General features: G+C 34.3%; 1 protein-coding gene and 1 long non-coding RNA gene across 2 annotated transcripts in view; one reads left to right on the top strand and one right to left on the bottom strand.

Annotated features, from left to right (window-relative positions):
* The window catches only part of LOC112499298 (probable disease resistance protein At4g27220), a 51,847-nt gene that overhangs the window by 24,574 nt on the left and 13,346 nt on the right, over window positions 1-13,927 (top strand). The gene's annotated exons all lie outside the window — the stretch shown is intronic.
* On the bottom strand, window positions 6,314-6,834 carry LOC127899035 (uncharacterized). Its single transcript, XR_008050810.1, has 3 exons — window positions 6,819-6,834; window positions 6,621-6,716; window positions 6,314-6,475 (listed from the first exon to the last, which is right to left on the bottom strand). It is a non-coding gene; the product is annotated as an uncharacterized LOC127899035 (long non-coding RNA).

The raw sequence follows: 13,927 nt of genomic DNA, 5'->3' as shown, positions 1-13,927 counted from the left end.
CTATCTCCATGTAAACATGACTGCAAGTTATAAATAATAGCACATGGTAAGCAAATAACAGCAAAATCGTAACTAGAATTATATATTTATATAATAAGAAACAAATGTATATTTATATAAAATTAATATATCATAAGGGATGTTAGCAGATGAACTTTAGTTGACCCCAACCAAATTATTAAACTGCAGTTATCATTAACACATGCTTGGGCATTTACATGCCTTTCGAAAGTTTGTTGCAGATGATGATTATTCGATCATGAGTTGAAACACTTATAAATCCATAACTAAGTTCATTTACTCGCTAGATATTATTTTGATTGATTAGTAACTTATAACAAGCTTAATTAACACTTAACAGGGGATGGGGATGCTCTTTAATCTATATATAAATGGGCAACTCTGTTGAGTAGTAATTTAGAGGTTAAAATTTCATAAAAAATCCTCTCAAATTTTTCGGTTGGATTAATTCCATCAAAGTGGTCACTCGTAAAATTAGAGACGGCCTTAAATTTACAGTGACATGTGAATGCAAAGATCTTTTAATCTTTCTTTGAGCTGGGCTTTTAATCCATTGAATGAACACGGAACCATCATCATGCTTTTAATCCATTTCTTTTTCTTTATTATTTTTTTAAGTCTCAGGGGTTGGTGGAAATTGAAATGAAAAACCCATTTTCATTTTTATTAACACAAAATCATCCCACTCATCTATTGCATCTGTTGCATCCGATTTATATCTTTAAATAGTAATAAATGAGGATGACCTCTTTTTCGCACCAATTCTAGTCGCGATTGAAGGCGTTCGTCACCAATACTCACTTCGTTGTGCACTTGGGCCACCACCAGAACTCATCTCGTTACCTCTTTTTTGCACCAAATCCTTCAGGCAAATGAAGCTCTCCTTCACAGCTACATAAAGATGAAGATGTTGTTGGGTGTTGTTTACATGAAAGAGAAGGCTAAGTGTAATATTCATTTCGTGAAAATTTTTATTTACTTTTGTCCATTGGTTATTGCAGAGCACTAGTTAATGGAGTAAACTCTTACAATTTTCGCAGACGTCAATCCTCACAAAGCTACACTTTTGAATTCTTTTGAATTTTAAAGGGTAATTTTACATATTTACACTCATATACTGATGCCATACGTAACCGAATACTAATGGGAGGGGAGGTAGTTGTAATTATATGAATACATTCTCTTTATGTGTCAATACGGTAAACCTCAGGGGAGGTCCCTAAAAATTACCCTTTCGTTAACTTCCGTTAGAAAGTTAACAGAATTGTGGCAAGTTGACTATTTTACCTTCAAAACTCAAAATGAGGTAAAAAGATATTTACCCCAAAAAATAACGTAAATTTTCAATACACGATTTTTTTATTTTGTTATTAACTATACATTTTTTTATTAAAAAAATAAATTATTACTGGTACATATTATTAACAATTATCCATAAAAAATCCATATAATACCATAAAAAATTATTAACAACATATTATTTACAATTATACATATTATACCATAAAATTTTTCAGTTGGAGCTTGGAGGAATAGATCTTCAAAAATTTAGGTTAAATTTCGGAGGAGTAGATTCAATTGTAAAATAGTTTTTTTAGCAATTATTAACAATTATCCGATAAATGGGATGACATGTCATTTTTATCAATATATATCATATGACATGTCATTTTTTACTCGGTAAATGGGATTACATGTTGTTTTTTTTAATCAAAGTTTCGTCAGTCTTAAAAGACTAGATTACCCTTATGATGTCAGCGCTTGCAAACGGAAGTTAATGAAATGGTTGACGGCATAAGTGTTTTGTCAACTTAGAATATACGAGTGATATACTTGAAAAGTGTTTACACACGTTTGATACGGGTGTCGTTTAAGGGTATATGGCTGATAATTTTTCTTTTTTAAAAGAGGATAGCCATTACAAATGTGAGGGACTCTGGACTGAAAACGGCTACGCTTTTTCAAAAAAATGGCTAGCCGTTTTCGACCAAAAAACCCTACCCAAAACAAGCAATTAGTTTATTTCAGAAGGCATGCATCTCCAAATGGCTAGCCTCTTCCGTGAAAGGGCTAGCCTTTTACGGGAAACATGCTTTTTAGGCTGAAAATGGTTGGCCTCTTCCGTCAAAGAGGGTAGCCTTTTTTAGTCCAGAGAGCATGCATCTCCAAATGACTACCCTCTTCCGTGAAAGGGCTAGCCCTTTATAGGAACATGCTTTCTGGACTGAAAAGGGCTGGCCTTTTCTCGTGAAACGGCTAGCCTTTATTAGTCCAGAGAGCATGCAACCCCAAATAGCTAGCCTCTTCCCTGAAATAGCTAGCCCTTTTCGAAAAACATACTCTCTGGATTGAAAAGGGTTGGCCTTTTTCTGTGAAACGGCTAGCCTTTGTTAGTCCAGAGAGCATGCAACCCCAAACGGCTAACCTCTTCCTGAAACGACTAGCCCTTTTAAAAAAACATGCTCTCTGGACTGAAAATGGCTCGTCATTTCACACGCAGAGGCTGCCCTTTTTCAATCCAAAGAGCTAGCTATGTTAATTTATTTGTACACCAATCTAGGCACCAACCAATTCTTTCATTAATGGTGACATTAAATTCTTTAAAAACCCAACCTAGAAACCACTAAGCTTCTTAGTAAAGGGAAAAACTAGTACATTTTCTTACTTGGAGGCTCGGGGATGATCAATACACACTATGACAACAACTTCGGACGTGGGAAGTATTTCTACATGGGTTTTACATGTTAATGATAACAAGTCATCAAAAAAGGAAACTAGTGAAGCCGAAGATAACATATTCAATGATAATGAGATGGAAAATTGTGCAAGTGCAGGTACGTCACCCAACAAATTAGCGATAACAATAACTATTTTGGGGATATATCTGATACAAGATCATTTACTCAGACAACGTACAATGTGCTTGCAAAAAGTGAACCCATTCCAGTAGGTGTGGGATCATATTTTGATACTGTAAATGATGCCCACGTATGGCATAAAAATTATACCAAGTCCATTGGATTCTCTGTGAGAAAAGATGAGCTCCGGCATGACGGTAAAAGTGGTGAAGTAGCAAGTTGGCGATGGGTTTGCTCAAGACAAGGATACAGACTAAAAAAATGGATGGAGAAAATAGACAGGTCAGGGAACCGAGGGGCATTAGTCGTAACGGATGCAAGGTTGAACTTCGAGTGAACTACGATAAGTTGAAAGGGAAGTACGTGGTAACTAAATTAGTTGTTAAGCACACTCATCCCTTAGTTGAACTGCACGAGACACAATTTCTTCGTTCGCAGAGAGTTGTCAACGATGTTGATTTGGCTCATGCAAAGGCATTGCGACAAGTTAGGGTGAAAGTGTGTCAGTTCATGAATTACAAGTCTGATCAAGCAAGAAGGTTCTATCATGTTGGGTATATGGGTAAAGACATGCAGAACAGAATATACGCATGCCACTATGCCCAAATTATTGACACCGATACAAAAGATGTCATTGCATACTTATCTGCAAGGGCCGATTATGATGTTGGAGTGTACAGAAGATGTCATTGCGTACTTATCTGCAAGGGCCGATTATGATGTTGGAGTGTACTTTGAGTATACACTGGATGAGGAAAATAGACTGCGTAACTTGTCTCGGTATGACTATGAACAATTTGAAGATGTTTTAGTATTTGATGCAACGTACAAGAAAAATGCATACAACAAACCTTTGGTCATTGGTGTAAATCATCACAAAAGAACCACCATTTTTTGATTTGCGATACTGATTGATGAAACTGTTGAATCATATGTATGGCTTCCACAGACTTTTTTGTCTGCGATGGAAAAAAAAAAGCCCACGAGAACCGACGGTGATAAAGTTATGTCGAAAGCGATTAAAACTGTTATGTCTGGATGTGTTTATCGACTCTGTAGTTGGCATCTTGAGAGGAATGCACAAGCAAATGTAAAGACATATGAGTTCACGTCTAAGTTTCGGCAGTTAATGTTGAATCCAATGCCATGGAGGAGTTTGAACGACAATAGTTCTCTGTAGTCTATGAGTTGGGATTGAAATAAAATCCTTGGGTGCAAAATATGTATACAAAGCGCGAAAAATAAACAAAGGCTTATTTGAAAGGTACATTTTTTGCTGGAATGCGAACCACACAAAGGTGTGAGAGCTTGAATTCTTACTTGCGGCGGTTTGTTGCACAGAAGTTAAAACTATATGATTTTATTAGATAAATCCATTGCACAATGTATTACATAAGGCACAAAGAAGTCCAAGATGAGTTTGACACAAACCACATAGCCCCTGTTCTTACCGCGCATCTGCAAAGTATTGAAAAACATGCATCTGAAATATATACAAGGAATGTATTAAAGTGGGTTCGGATGGAGATCCTCGAAGAAGCCACGTTGATTATGCTCGAGTAGGCCAAGACAACTGATTCCCACATCTATACTTTGACGAAATTTCAACATCCAGAACAAAAATAGATAGTGGTGTTTTATAACAAAGAAGTTGCAATTACTTGTTCACGCCAGATGATGGAATCTGCAGGTATTCCATGTAGGCATATATTTTATGTCATGAAGTTGGAGCAATTAGTTCGTATACCATCAACATTAATTCTTGCTTGCTAGACTAAATCAGCGAAGGTGAGTAAAGTGATGAAAATGATTGCTGCAGCATCACACCTCGATAAGGAAGTCTTAGAAACAGCGTAGTTTGGCTCACTTTCAGCAACATGTATTAATCTTTGTCTTTTTGCCGCAAAGAATGAACAAAGTTATATAATAGCATTCGACGAGATTCAACGGCTGACGCTACATATGCTTGGTGATGATGAATCAACTAAACGGGCGAAGAATTGTGTACTTCAATCGGGTATGAAGTTGAAAGACCCGATTAAGGTTAACAGTAAAGGTTGCTCTAAAATCGTTAAACATGATGGGGCTAAAAATCGCAAATGCAATAAGTGTTTTCAACCTGGCCATACTAAATGGACTTGCCTGCTATATCCGCCAAAGGACATACAGCCCAATAACCTTCACTACAGTGTTGGCGGTATAGGTTGTGTATCGACTAACGATCAGCAAACGACTTGTACTTATAATGTGTTAACACCAACTATTTCGATGGCATCAATCCCGCCAAGTTCCCCAACATTTATACTCGAGACAACTTGTTCGTCGAGGCATGACATCTCATAAGTAATTGATGGCCATTGCGACAACAGTAATACATTTGGTATAAACTATGAAACCGATGCAAGCACATAATATAATTGGTGGCCTCATAATAACTTGTAAGTGATTTCCCATGATATATGATTTTGCTTGACTAACTTTCCTAGGTTGTTTAACTAACTCGGATTTACATTATGGATAGTTGACGATGGTACACATCCTTGGAGGATGGGATGGTGGATGATCACTAATGAAACACTTTTTGGATCTGAACCAAAGGGGCAAAACGAACTTTTTGAAAATCATTGAGTTATATTATCATGTAAGAAGTGAACAATGGCAATGTAATAACATATTTTGCGTACTTGGTGATAATAGCAACATTTACAACAATTATCTTTCTTTGAGCAAGTATTAATCAATACAACTGGTTGATGAAGAAAAAAATCAAAACAACCCCATAAATCCCTCTACGGCTTCGGATCATTAAAACAATTTACATGACTCTTCTTAAAACTCCAGTTAGAAGCTAATTTTAGTAAAAGTTAACAATTGTGTATGAAGTCAACAAAAGATTATCATAATCTATATTCACAACAATCTCAGCCCTTCCGCCTAAAACGACGTTTTGTGTAACTATTCTTATGACATTTTCTGGTGGACACATTACGAGGCTTCATTGTTGATACCAACTTCGATTTGTTTATGTAAGTTGGAGCGTTACTGTAGTGTGCATTAGTCAACGCCAATAATTGATCGCGTTGTTCGTTGAATGGAGAGTCCAAAAGTTGTAACGCAAGTTGCACCCGAACATTCTGTGAGTCATGCTGCCGAAATAATCATGCACTTTCATCATGTCAATGGCCCAACAATATTATTAACATCAATGAAGATACCATATCAGGCGAATAAGCAGCATACCACATATGATTTGTTGACGATGATTCCAAGAGTATCCATAAATTTGATGACGTAAACTCCACAATAAAAACTATTAGGTTGCCGAGGAACTCCTTTCCCATGGGTCACTACAAATGACAAGAAACTCCAAGTTACTGAATATGTAGCATCCACGACGCCATGAAGTATAGCGTCCAATGAGTGTAAATATTTTCAAGTGAAATCAACATCACATGTATTAATAACACAATACATAGAAAACTAAACTCATCTTTTTAAGCGAAAATTGGTCAGACTTACAATACTATTCACTTGAATTTCTGGATCTCGTGTCCGTCGTGCATCCGGTAGTGGATCCTAGATCTCTGCATGTTTGTCTTTAATTTTAACCAACAACATAAACCAATGGTGGTCACCATCATGCATGGGAATAAATATCTATTCAAGAACAATTTAGGGTCACTTTTACCATACATAATATCGATCATAACGAATAATCATTTAACTAAACACACACGCTACCTGATGGCATCGGTGCAGGTCATACATATAACGTTTGCGATATTGGGAAGCAGCCTTGAAACCATCTAAATGTGCATTTGGAATTGTAGCAAATTACTACATATTCATGACATCAAATTCATATAAAATACTACTGAAATGACCATAGTTAATTATGAGAAAAAAGATGAAAAAAAAAGACAAGAACAGATTACTAACTGTATATCTTGTTGGTAGGAACCAACTGATTGGTTGCCCATGGCTTTTGCATGACTCACGTTGTGTAAGGTAATCACTCATCATGCAAATAATCTAAACACAAGAACAATTATAATTGGTTTTATTAACTACAATTTCATCATTAAAGTAAAATTAAGAACAAACCTCATCATCACCATTAAAGTAAAATTAAGAACAAATCTCCTCGTCAAGTGATGCATCCGATAAAAGTGATAACAAGTCTCGCCGAGTGATATCCTTAGGACTTAATCGCACAATTATTTCACTGTACGTAAAGCACATGATATATTAACAAAATCAAATAACTATGACAACATATAAAGCGAAAACAGCTTAATAAGCAAGCATGAAGGCATTGTTACTCTAGGCTAGTGCTTTTGTCAAATTCATATTGGAGCATCTTCAATTGATCGAGGGTCACCGGCTCATTCACGAAAAAGGTCTCGCTCGATATTTTGGCTTTGGGCCATGTGAGACTTGAGCATACGAGGACAGCTGGTACCGCCCTGACTTTCAATTTCTATATGGTCGATGAGGGCCTAAAGACAGCAGATTAAAATCTTGCGATTGTTGATATTTCTTCACTTGTTGCGCGAAAGACTACATATTTATTAAAGACAAAAAAAGAAGAAAGATTAGACTAAATCATAATTAGTTTGGACAAAAGTTAACAAATTATTACTCTATGTATACCTCATCTTTAAGTTCCGATACGAATTTAGGTTTCATCGTGTCTTGCAATACTCCTGCTAACTTTTCCTTTAGGATAACCTCTTTATTAATGGATGTACTGAGGTATATAGCTTTTCGATTTTTAACTTCGATGGGCGTACACTTTTCCCGTACTAGATCTGAAAGTGTGGCAACTGCAGGGTAGGCGGGTGCATCTCCATATTCGGAGAGGAAAAGATTGGACCATCAGTTGCCTCAGCACTAGTATATGTAAGAGGTGATTCACTATCATTAGCGAAATTCACTCATTCTTTACGAAAATATGCTCGTTCTAACTTTTCAACCTTTTCAGTAAGATAGTCCATTTTTAAGCCCATTTTTTGTAGCACATCATTATTTCTTCTCATATGCTCCTCCATTCTATCTATTGCTGCTAATATAACATGAAATGGATGCTTACTTGCTGCGTCACTATCGTTAATTTGTCCTTCACTTTGAGCACCTGATGTGCCGCATCTGATTTCTTGCACCGAAACCTGCATTAACTATAAATATCCATAAATAATCTATTCAATTTAATAACATAACTACAAAACATTATACAATTATAGAAGGGAACAAACCGCATTGCTCTCAAAGTCACCATACTTTAGTCACCATACATCAGTCCATGCACTAAGATGACATCCATTCTCGACAATAGAAGAAAGCTGAAACTTAGTTGATGACATGTAGAACAAATTGGTTAATACATAAATAATGATCGATAGTACCATAATCGTTTAACTAACGAGAATACAAATTACAAAATAAATCATATCATTCAAAATATAACACATCCATTCATCGAGGAAATTTTATTTTCATTGAACTTTGAAACTTCTTCCCATAAGAAGTTGAAAGACTGGCTGGCCCAATTTTTGCCATGAATGTTACTCACGTCTTTTAAAGCATAAAGGTATGATGGGTTGATGTATGTAGCTGTAGTTGGACACAAAATAGTTCCAGTCATAAATAGACTAAATAGAATATAGAAATCCTCATATGCACAACTATTTGTCTTTAATTTGTCAACTAAACTACCTATTGGGATGCCTTTCTTTCTTGAGCAAAACTTGGCTCGTAAGTCAGTTATTTTACTATCTTCACCACCAAGCACAATCGGTGCTCCTCCATCACCAACACCCATCACGCTTGTAAAAGTTTCCATAGTAAGCTTGTATTTCATTCCATGGATTATTATCGACCGCTTATCTACATTACATTACTTAACTAACAATTTACATAAATCTTGCCTAAGTCGCCCACATTTTCAACCTAACAAGCTTCCGAAACCAATTTCTCTCACAGCATCCTACTATTCAATAAATAACGAAGAAACAATGTTGGAGAACCGCAGAACACTACATCGCGATGTGTGATTACCCTTATCAGAATTGTCCTTCACTATTGGAATCGGTTCACTTAATAATCTACTGGCAATCTCGAGTTAATTTCAGCATTTTCATTATAACTGTTAATGAATTTGGCTTTATCTTTTGCGCTAAGTTTTAACCATTTGTTATGTATACGCCCTTTAACTTACACTCAAAAAAAAATTATTCATTGGCCAATCATCAAATAACTATTAGTTAGTAGGCTACAATATAGAAAAGTTGTCTACAAACCGTTTCATCCACCTTCACACCTTCCTCCTTAAACTTTTGGGATTCTATCTTGTTGTAGATAGAAAAATAATATCAGTTCTTTATATGTCAACTAAAATTATTGCACTGTTAAACTGAAATCACTACAGAATGTAAAGAAAAAAATTCAACAATGAATTAGTTTCTTACAAGTAGTATATGTACGAATGTTTGCCCGGCCTCGGAGGATTGAGCTTCTCAGACTGAATATTAATATCATCTGCGACATTGGCCTTACACTTAACCATTATACTTTTGTACACTATAAATTATATCCCCTGTCAATACACACTAATAATGTCATCAAACTCTCTTCAATTCTAAATCCATGTAAATTATTATATAACCCAACAATACGCACTAATAAGCTTATATGGTAAAAGTTGTAATTTATAAATATGAGAGGTGAATGAATCTTGTTAGCACATCAAATAAAACACTCAATCAACAATTATAATAATACCAAACAAAACCCATGATACCCATGTCTCATTACTGTTGGTGGACTACAGAGATAGCCTGAGAATGACTCAGAATGGGCTGACGGGAGTTGAGTGGGTTGTGAATCTACAGCCGCAGATGCTTGCAGCCAATGGAGATCAATCGCCGAGTGTCGTCACCTGATAGTGCCGCCGTTGATGGCCTTGATGAGGCGTCTCGTGAGGGAGTGCAGGCGAGGGAGTGAATGATGAGGGAGAGGGAGCCATGAGCCGTGAGGGTGAGTGAAGAGGGAGAGAGAGAGAAGGAGTCGTGAGCCGTGAATGAGGAGTGAGGAGTGAGGAGTGAGGAGGTAGGGAGAGGGAGCCGTGTGAAATATAAGTGTGCAACCCAAGAGGGGGGGTGAATTGGAATTTTAAAAATTTTCTTAGCAAATCCACACAACAAGCAATCTAATGTCTTAATAAAAATTGAAAGCAATAAGTTCAATAAAAGCGCAATAACTAATGAGTAAGGGAGAAGAGAAACAAACACAAGAATTTTTACGTGGTTCGGCAAACCCCGCCTACGTCCACGCCTCCAAGCGATCCAAGCTTGAGAATTTCACTATCCAAACCTTTCCAAGGCTTCAACCTTTTACAATTGACTTCAAGGTGTCAATGAACCTTTACAACAAAGATATTATCTCTCAATCTCTTCACTCAAATGTCTCACACACTCAAACTCTTACAATTAAGATGAAGAAATGAAAGTTACAATAAAACTCACTCAATGAGTAGATATTCAAAAATGAAGAACATGAAATGATTCAATGTTTTGTGTTTTGCAAGTTGAAGGCTCAAGATATTTCGTGTGCTTTTTGTTTATACTTGTTGGAGAGTTTGAAAATGAATTGGATTTGAGTTTATATAGTTCGAGCTCAAAAATTAGCCGTTATGCACATTTTGGTCATAACCGGCTTACCGTTTATGGACATCCGGTTACCCCCTTAATGTTTCCGTTACAGCCACAATTTTGAATTTCTAAACATCCAGTATGCCGCTTGTGAAATCTGGCTAGCCATTTAAGTTCCAGAAACATTCTGCCCGAATTCGGTCTACCGTTTGTCAGGATCCGGTTAGCCGCTTGCTACAGTAACTGCTACAGTGAAATATTTTTTAAATTTATAGTTTGACCCTAAAACTTTATAAAACTGTATTATGACCCAAAATGTTATGAAAACTTTCAAATAGATCCAATTTCAGAATTTTTAAGTAATGCTTTGTCAATCGCAAAACTTTCTGAAATTATGATTTCACCCAAACTATGTGAAATTATAGAATGACCTAAAATATTTAAATAGTTTCAAATAGGTCCAAATCCAAAATTTTAGAACAATATCAAAGGTTTTAAAATACTTTCATTTTAGTTAAAAATACTTTAATTCCATAACATTATTTTCTTATTGTAAAAACACAATTCATAAATCTTTGCTTAATCAACACATGTGGTTTGTTGTCATTAAAATCAATATTTGTAGTCATATAGGCTAACACCGTGAGCCGTGAGTGAGGAGGGAAGGAAGAAGAAATCGATTTCCTGCGAGAGGTGAGAGCTTTTTGTTTTTTGTTTTTAACAAATATATATGCCTGGGTTTGATGTGTGGTTTTTTTTTTTTTGGAAAGGGGGTCCGATGTGTGTTGAGGGGGTTTGATGTGTGTTAAAACCAATTCCATAGGTTTTAAGTTTTCTAAATTTTTTTATTATTTATTGTTTAAATTCATCTCAGCCGTTGAATTCAATACAATGAATCCAACGGCCATAATACCTGCATGTATCTAATACATGCAGGTATTGTAGCATCAGCCATAGGAAACTTATCCATGTGAACATTTTAAAAATTTCATTGTGAAAACAAATTTTGCAACAAAATTTCTTAAATTGTTAATCACATATATTCACTTTAGACCAAACTACCCTTAAACAAACCAACCAAAACCAAATCTACAAGCACCAGCAACACCCACGTTGCCCCCATCTATATTGCCCACATCGCCAGTTCCTTTGACAGTGGTGGCTTCCATTACAGTTTTGATCAAATTTAAAGATTTGGTTTTGCTTGGCTTCACTTGGAGAAATTGTTTTGCTTGTGCACAATTTATTTCATGGTTTCGATCCGATTTGTTCTTTAATTGCTATTTAAATTATTCGTTTGATGGATTATAATGATAGATAAGGAATTATTATATGTATTGGGCATGAAAATTTAAAATTTTCTTAAGAATGGTTTGAAGACGAAACTCTTTTGTTGGTCAATATGTTTTTCCAAAGGTGGGAATTGAGCTTGCCTCTATTTTGTCATATATACATTTAACCACTATAAAATTTTGACATGTTCTTTAATACCACCTTTGTTTCTCAATTTATATCAATTAACCACCTTGACACTAAAAATTTAAATACAATAGCTATTTTTCCGTAAATGAATTAAAAGATCATATTATTCTACAAAATTTTTTAGTGTCTTTTTGAGATGTGTATTACACATTTTTTTAAAGTAAAATGATTGAAAAAATCAATAATATTTTATCAATTAATTAGATGGTACTCACACATCCAATTTTTCAATAATACTTTATCAATTAATTAGATGGTACTCACACATCCAATTTTTCAATAATATTTTATCAATTAATTAAATGGTAATTATAATTTTTTTCATTTCTAAAATTTTGTAAGATAAAATGATCATTTAATTCATTTAGGAGTAAAATAGTTATTTTATTTAAATTCTTAGTGTCAAAGTTGTTCATTGATACAAGGTTAGAAATAAAGACGATGCAAAGAGCATGTTAAATTTTTTTGTGGTTAAATCTAAATATCACAAAAAGAGATGGTGAAGAGATAATTTTCTTTTATAAAATATGACACATTAGATATTTGTTAAAATGCCTCTAAGAATTTTTTTTTTTAAATACATTGTTAAGTTTGATGAACACGCCTCTAATTATAGTGCCAAAATCACTTATTTACAAGAACTTAACTAAAATTAACATGCCTATGAGTCGTCTCCCATGTCAATTTGGGCAATGGAGCATATTGATAATCTGGGCGATGGCTCCATGACATCACCCAAAACGACGTTGTGGGTGATGCTACCATCGGCAACATTCCATTGCTCATATTGTCATTTTTTTAGAATAATTTTTAAAAATTTATTATGATAGAATAATTTTTCATTTTTAAAATACTATTCTTATACTTGTTTTCATAATTTTTTTTTTTACTACGTAATGTTAAAATTAGTGAAAATTAAAAAAAATCAATTTGCCTGGGGTGATGGCATGTCAATGACCATCACTTGAATGAATCTGCCTCGGGCAATGTTCTCCATCACCCCTATAGTCCATTGCTCGGACAACTCGTCAAATTTTTGGTTGGTTTATTTTAAAGGTAATTTAGTCCAAAGCAAGTCCACGTTGTTAACAATGTATGAAATATTGTCGTATGATTGGTTTTGATAATGAATTTTTTAAAATAGTGACATAAGTAAATTCCTCATAATATTATGTCAAACCAATTTGGACAAAATAATTTATATTAAAGTGTTTGTAGTTGTATCAAAATTGTTAAAAAAATAAAAAAAGATCAAAATCATTTCTAAATTTATATATACAAATATATTTTGACAGTTATTTTTTTAGTAGACTAGTACTAACCATCATTCTACTTTTAGTATTATTTTACTTTTAGGATTAATTTGTTAGCATAATTTTTTTTATAAATAATTATTAGCAAGATAGCAAGGTATTAAATGCAGCTTTAAGTTGCCTAGTATTAATTTATTTGTAAATAATTAGTAGAAAGATTTTCGCAATGGCATGAAAAATACTAGTTATTTTATATTAATAATTAATAATTAATTTTTTAATGGATAAATTAATTAATGCTCTCAAGATTGTAGCATGTGTATTATTAGTGGAACAATAAAGAAAAAATAAAAGTAAAAATGTCACATATTCAACACAGTAAAGGTGTCTTGAAGTATTTTTAAAGTATAAGAATTAAATGGGCACTTAACTCAAAACATAGGATATAGACAAACATTTACACTTTATATATAACTATAAAATACACAATAAAAATTTATTAATTGCTTACCGAATTGTGTGTTTGGCATAACTACTTTTTCAAAAGATTTAGGTGTGTCATGGATGTAAGTGTGAGCATAATTTATAAAGGAAGGAATCAACTTACAAGACTACAAGAGCTGCATATAATATTAATAACTATTCGATCGAGATTTTGACTATA

Source organism: Citrus sinensis, chromosome 8, assembly GCF_022201045.2.
Source record: "Citrus sinensis cultivar Valencia sweet orange chromosome 8, DVS_A1.0, whole genome shotgun sequence".
Classification (NCBI taxonomy): domain Eukaryota; kingdom Viridiplantae; phylum Streptophyta; class Magnoliopsida; order Sapindales; family Rutaceae; genus Citrus; species Citrus sinensis.
The sequence above is the reverse complement of the archived record's forward strand: the minus strand, read 5'-3'. Positions and strand labels throughout refer to the sequence as shown.